This window comes from Dasypus novemcinctus, chromosome 27, assembly GCF_030445035.2.
Source record: "Dasypus novemcinctus isolate mDasNov1 chromosome 27, mDasNov1.1.hap2, whole genome shotgun sequence".
NCBI lineage: Eukaryota > Metazoa > Chordata > Mammalia > Cingulata > Dasypodidae > Dasypus > Dasypus novemcinctus.
The window spans coordinates 24,749,779-24,757,088 of record NC_080699.1 but is presented as its reverse complement, the minus strand read 5'-3'; the positions used below and the strand labels follow the sequence as shown (position 1 = coordinate 24,757,088).

At 44.7% G+C, this 7,310-nt stretch overlaps 1 protein-coding gene across 1 annotated transcript in view; it reads left to right on the top strand.

Moving 5' to 3' along the window:
- The window catches only part of IFT46 (intraflagellar transport 46), a 30,340-nt gene continuing 23,030 nt past the window's right edge, over positions 1-7,310 (top strand). Inside the window, exons 1-2 of the mRNA XM_004456306.5 lie at positions 1-147; positions 785-881. The gene's annotated coding sequence lies outside the window, so the exon portion shown is untranslated. The remainder of the gene's footprint in view (positions 148-784; positions 882-7,310) is intronic.

The following is a 7,310-nucleotide window of genomic DNA, read 5'->3' as shown; positions in this document are numbered from 1 at the left end:
GCGATGCGTATTTTGCCTAGCGACTGACAACAGACGAGAACCTCCAAGTGGAAGCCCTAACGTGGCGAGGCCTGAGATTGGAGTGAGACCCCAGTCCTCGGCTGGGGTTCTTTCCATATAGAGGAGACGGAGTCAGAGGGGCTACAGGTAATTCCTACTCACCCTAGCAGAAAGGAAACTACTTTCCTCCCTCCCAGAGGAATTTAAGAGGACTCAGCTTCCCTTTACTCCGTGGTACCGCTCCCCATCTACATGACAACTCTTCCTCCCCTTTCCCGCCCCCATCAACCACACTGCTTCTTTTATTCCGTTAGAAACTTAAGTGGGATGCAACCTGCAAGACAGGGGAAGAGAATGAGGGTGGTGCTTTGGAGATTATTGGATGGGACGAGAGACTGGACTGTACCCAAGGGGATCCTCCCAGAGACAGAACTCTTTATAGAACCCTTACAATCTCCCCTGAGAAACCCCAGTAGCCCTGGGAAAATTGACGGAACCCTGCCCTTGTGCACGTATCTTACAGCAGTTTGGGTAGCTGCGGCCGAAGTTGGCTCTCGTTTCCCCCGTTCTTCAGGTAGCCCCGCTGACAGTTCCAAAATAAAGACTGCAGCACAATGATTTAACTGCTTAATCTGGGGCCTTGAAACCTTAAGGAAAGTTTGATTGGAGGTGAAAGTTTTAAAACTGTCTTGGGAAGGGGGCTGGTAATTTGGAATTGCACCTCCCTGGCAGTGTATTTAATGTTCCATGATATGAGCATGTAATCCTGTCTCCTTTTGCTTAGACCAAGATTGTTGAGAACCAAACATATGATGAGCGTTTAGAGATTAACGACTCTGAAGAGGTTGCAAGTAATTATACTCCAACCCCAAGACACCAAGGTAAGAGAAGAACTGAGAGGAAATAAGAGAAAAGCAAAGAGCAGAATGGATTCATGGCTTTTCCAAGAAGTTCCTATTTTATAATAGTAAATGTTGGCTTTCAGAATTAAGTTACATAAACCAAGTGTTACATCACTTGCCATTGTTTCTGTTTTCTAACTAGTTAATGGGGAAGAAAACACAACCTCCCAGATTGCAGAATCTTCCTCCAACTTGAACAATGTTTCCTTTCAATATTGATATCATGATACTATGCTGCTCATCATCTTTGAAGAGTCCACTGTTCTCTGTTTTTTGGTGTGCAAATGGAGATCGTTTTCCCAGCAGCATTTGTTGAAGAGACTGTTCTTTCCCAATTGAGTAGTCTTTGCCACCATGTCAAAAATCAGTTGGCCATAAATGTGAGGGTTGATTTCTGAGATCTCAGTTTTAATCCATTGGTCTAAATGTCCATGTGCCAGTTTTGATTCCTGTGCTGTTTTGATTATTGTGGCTTTGTAATAAATTTTAAGGTCGGGAATTGTGAGTCCTCCAACTTCATTCTTCTTTAAGCTATTTGGGTCCCCTTATCCTTCCATATAATGATGGCTTTTCCATTTCTTCAAAGAAAGTTGTTGGAGTTTTTATTGGGATTACATTGAATCTAAAAACTGCTTTGGGTAGTATATTAGTCAGAATTCTCTAGGGAAACAGAATCAACAAGGGATATCTGTCAATAATATGTGATTTTATAAGAGTCTCTCACGCAGCCTTGGGGATGCACAAGTCCAGGTTCTGCAGGCAGGCTGCAACCAGGGGCTCCAATGAAAGTCCAGTGAAAGTTCTTGACAAGTTCTGGGAGACATTGGCTGTCCAAAGACAAGCTGGGAAATTCTCACTCAATGCTGGAGTGACTTCCTCTTTTAAGGCATTCATCTGATTGGATAAAGCATCACTCATTGCTGATGGCAGTCTCCCTGATGGATGTAACTGTAATCAGCTATCTATGATTTACCACTGCAGTAAAGTCAATGGTGACTAAAGTCCATAAATGCCCTTTATTACAGTTAGCCCAGTGTTTGCTTGACCAAACAATTGGGCACAATTACCTGGCTGAGTTGACACAATAGCCTAACCATCATGGTCTACCCCTTGTCAAGTCGGCAACCATACATTACCTTAAACCATATATAGTCCCTAAGTAAAAACAATAACAGACATGCATATATATATTTCTGCCTAACAATGTTCAATTCTCCTGCATACAACCAGAAACATTAATTCCATACAGAATAGGGTGCAAGTTCTAGGGTAATACTCTCAAACTTGACATCCTCAAATATTATGACATGAAACTGATACAACTTGTTATATAAGGGGAAAGTTTGGGGAAGAAGACAAATTTGTTTTGTGTATGTATACAATCATCTTAATAATGAAACAAGGAAGAAAGATTCATGACCATTTTAGTCCTCATTTTTGTAACTGGTCATGTGGTTGAAGTTCATATTTACCACTACCTTCTTCCACTACCCATTCCATGTTTCCGTTACCCTCAGCAAGCACTTCAGCTGGCCGTGGTTCTTTGCCTGGGGGGTGACCCATACTTTCATTCCTGAAGATTCTGGACCATTGTTAGTCCTGCTTGGATTGGGTTGTTGCAATTTTCCTTTGACTTTAACCATAGGACATGGCAGTACTAGGAGATGCCCTAGAGGATCTCCTGTATTTCAGGCAAACTCTTCTTTATCCCCATTATGTAGATGCAGTCCTATTTCTCCTTGATAGTCAGGATCAGTCACCCCAGTGAATACAATAATTCCCTTCTTGGACTGTTGATTCAGAGGTAAGAGGAGCCCAAAGTGAACGGGTGGCAGTTTTACTTCCAGTTCCATAGAATCATTGTGTTCCCTGGTGACAATACTCCTGCTTTTGGGGCTAAAAGCTATAGACCTGTAGACCAGCAGAGTTTGAGGTTGCAGGGACAGGAAGCAAAAATTTTCTAAGTGTGTCACTAGGGGTAATAGTGCATGGTGCCACTCCCATTTCCACCCCTTGATTCCTGGACCCATGGATCCTGGTTATGGGAGAAACAGCACCATAGAGTGGATGCTGGTTTAGAGCATATACAGCCTCCTGGAGAACATTGCCCCAGCCCTGCAAGGTATTGCCACCTAGTTGGCACCATAATTGAGTCTTCAAAAGGCCTTTCCACTGTTCTGTCAATCTAGCTGCTTCAGGGTGATGGGGAATATGGTAAGACCAGTGAATTCCATGGGCATATGCCCATTCCCGCACTTCATTTGCTGTGAAATGGGTTCCTTAATCAGAAACAATGCTGTGTGGAATGCCGTGGCAGTAGATAAGACATTCAGTAAGTCCACAGATGGTAGTTTTGGAAGAAGTATTGTATGCAGGAAATACAAACCCATATCCAGAGTATGTGTCTTCTTTTCCAGTTAAAACAAATCCTTGCCCCTTCCATGGTGGAAGTGGTCCATTGTAGTCAACCTGCCACCAGGTAGCAGCCTGGTCACCTCTAGGAATGGTGCCATATCAGGGGCTGAGTGTGGGTCTCTGCTGCTGGCAGATTGGGCACTCAGCAATGGCTGTGGCCAAGTCAGCCTTGGTATAGGGAAGTCCATGTTGCTGAGCTCATGCCTAACCTCCATCCTTACCTCCATGGCCACTATGTTCATGAGCCCATTGGGCAATAACAGGAGTGGCTGGGGAAAGAGGCTGAGCATTAGCCACAGAGCAGGTCATCTTATCCACTTGATTATTAAGATCTTCCTCTGCTGAAGTCACCCTCTGGTGAGCATTCATGTGGGACACAAATATTTTCATGTTTTTGCCCACTCAAAAAGGTCTATCTACATACCTCTTCCCCAGACCTCTTTGTCACCAATTTTCCAATCATGTTCTTTCCAATTCCCTGACCATCCAGCCAAACCGTTGACAATAGCCCATGAATTAGTATACATGTGCACCTCTGGCCATTTCTTCTCCCAAGCAAAATGAACAACCAGGTGCACTGCTTGAATTTCTGCCCACTGCGAGGATTTGCCCTTACCATTGTCCTTCAGGGACAGTGGCTGCAGTGCTGTAGCTGCAGCTGTCCACTTTGGGGTGGTACCTGCATATTGTGTAGAACCATCTGTAAACCAGGCCCAAGTTTTCTCTTCCTCAGTCAACTGATTGTAAGGGACCCACCAAGAAGCCAAAGCTGTGGGCTGGGAAAGAGAAGGTAACATGGCAGGGGTGGTGACCATGGGCATTTGGGCTACTTCCTCATGTAACTTACTTGTGCCTTCAGGACCCGCTTGAGCCCTATCTTGTATATACCACTTCCACTTTATTATGGAGTGCTGCCGTGCATGCCCAACTTTATGGTTTAGTGGGTCATACAATACCCAGCTCATGATAGACAACTCAGGTCTCATAGTAACTTGATGGCCTATGGTTAAGCATTCAGTCTCCACTAAGGCCCAGTAGCAGGCCAAAAGCTGTTTCTCAAAAGGGGAGTAGTTATTTGCAAAGGATGGCAGGGCTTTGCTCCAAAATCCTAAGGGTCTGCATTGTGATTCTCCTATAGAGGCTTGCCAAAGGCTCCAGACAGAAGCTGAAACTTCCAGCACGATTGGATTTGCTGAAAAATATGGCCCAAGTGATAGTGCAGCTTGCACAGCAGCCTAGACCTAATGCAGAGCCTCCTCTTGTTCCCGTCCCCAATCAAAACTAGCAGCTTTTCTGGTCACCGGGTAAATGGGCCAGAGTAGCACACCCAAATGAGGAATGCATTGTCTCCAAAATCCAAAGAGACCAACTAAGCATTGTGCCTCTTTTTTAGTCGTAGGAGGGACCAGATGCAAGAGCTCATTCTTCATTTTAGAAGGAATATCTCAATATGCTCCACACCACTGGACACCTAGAAATTTCACTGAGGTGGAAGGACCTTGTATTTTAGTTAGATTTACCGCCCATCCTCTCTCATGTAAATGCCTTATTAATAAGTCTAGAGTCTTTGCTACTTCTTGCTCACTAGATCCTGTCAACATGATATCATCAATATAATGGACCAGTGTGATGTCTTGTGGGAGGGAGAGATGATCAAGATCCTGCAGACTATATTATGGCATAGGGCTGGAGAGTTGATGTACTCCTGAGGCAGGACAGTGAAGGTATACTGCTGGCCTTGCCAGCTGAAAGCAAACTGTTTCTGGTGGTCCTTAATAATAGCAACTGAGAAAAAAAGTATTCACCAAATCAACAGCTGCATACCAGATATCAGGGGATGTGTTGATTTGCTCAAGCAACAATACCACATCTGGAATAGCAACAGCAATTGGAGTCATCACCTGGTTAAGTTTATGATAATCTTCCGTTATCCTCCAAGATCCATCTGTTTTCTGTACAAGCCAAATAGGAGAGTTGAATGGGGATGTGGGGGAATCACCACCCCTGCATCCCTCAAATCCTTGATGGTGCCACTAATTTCTGCAGTCCCTCCAGGATTCCGGTATTGCTTTTGGTTTACTATTTTGCTAGGTAGAGGCAGTTCTAGTGGCTTCCCCTTGGTGTTTCTAACCATAATAGCCCTCACTCCACAAGTCAGGGATCCAATATGGGGATTCTGCCAGTTACTGAGTATATCTATTCCAATTATGCATTCTAGAACTGGGGAAATAACCACAGAATGGGTCCAGGGACCTACTGAACAAACTGTGAGATGGGCCTGAGCTAAAACTCCATTAATCACCTGACCTCCATAAGCCCCTACTCTGACTGGTGGACGGACCACAGTGATGTTTTGGGTCTCCTGGAATTAATTTCGCTTCTGAGCCAGGGTCTAATAATCCCCAAATGTCTGATCATTTCCTTTTCCCCAATGCACAGTTACTCTGGTAAAAAACCGTAGATCTCCTTGGGGAAAGGTGAGAAGAAGAGTACTAGTATAAATTTTGGACAATTTAACAGGATCCTCCCCCAAGGAGACCTGTTCTTCTCCTCATTCAAGGAACTCTGGGTCTGTAAACTGTCTCAAGTCTGGGAATTATTTAAGGTGTCATGATTCTCTGCGTCTGTAATTTGAGTTAGGGTTTTGTTCACTTGATCTAGAACTCTTCTGTTTATACAGATCCAGAATAAATTTAGTAGACTACCCATCTATTTCACTTCTAGGTATCCCATGATACCTAGATCAACGCCATACCCATGATACCTAGATCAACGCCAATCAACGCCATAACTCTACATGACTCAGACTATTTTGAGTGCTTTTTTGAATCTGCCTTTCATTGTGGTAGCCACACCCACCTTAACTTTGGCGATTAACTGCCGATTTTTGGGAAGCGGACTTGGCCCAATGGATAGGGTGGGAAGTGGACTCGGCCCAATGGATAGGGCGTCTGCCTCCCACATGGGAGGGCCATGGTTCAAACCCTGGGCCTCCTTGACCTGTGTGGAGCTGGCATGGGCCAGCTGATATGCGCTGATACGCGCAAGGAATGCCCTGCCGTGCAGGGGTGTCCCCCACATAGGGGAGCCCCACGTGCATGGAGTGTGCCCCATAAGGAGAGCCACCCAGCGCGAAAGAAAGTGCAGCCTGCCCAGGAGTGGTGCCACACACGCGGAGAGCTGACACAACAAGATGACACAACAAAAAAAGAAACATAGATTCCCGGTGCCGCTGATAAGGATAGAAGCAGTCATAGAAGAACACACAGCAAATGGACACCGAGAGCAGACAACGGGGTGGGGGTGGGGGGGATAAATAAAATAAATCTTTAAAAAAACAAAACAAAACAAAAAATACTGCTGATACTTAACTTTTACCAGACCGACATCTGATCATCCCCATAATGTTTAAGGATTCTAATTCCAACCATCACAGTCTTCCCTACAGTAATAACTGGACTACAGAGAAGAGCAACCTCAGAGCTCTTCAGGGAAGATGGAGTTAATCTTACAAATGTATTCCTCACAGCCCTGGTGAAAGGTGTATTCTCTAGACATGCCTGGGGTGGGTGGGCAGCTCTCAAATGGTAAAACCATTCTAGCATTCCAATCTCCCTAAGCCTTTAAGTTCCCTCTTCTACTGTATACCAGGGCAAATCCGGCATCTCAACCTCAGACATGCTAGGCCATCTTTTGGTCCATGTTTCAGTCAGCCACCCAAACAAACTGTTAAGAGTCCTTTCTAACCCCTCAAGCTACAGCAGCGAATCCAGAATTTCTGCTTAGTGGGCCTATATCAATAAATTCAGCCTGATCCAATTTTATATCCCTTCCACCATTATCCCATACCCTTAATATCCATTCCCACACACATTCCCCTGATTGCTGTCTGTGTAAGTTGGAAAACTCATGCAGTTCTTTCTGAGTATACCTTCCTCAAGGGTCACATTTTGTATTTCACCTTTCGTGGCTTGTGATTTTAGTCTAGTAATA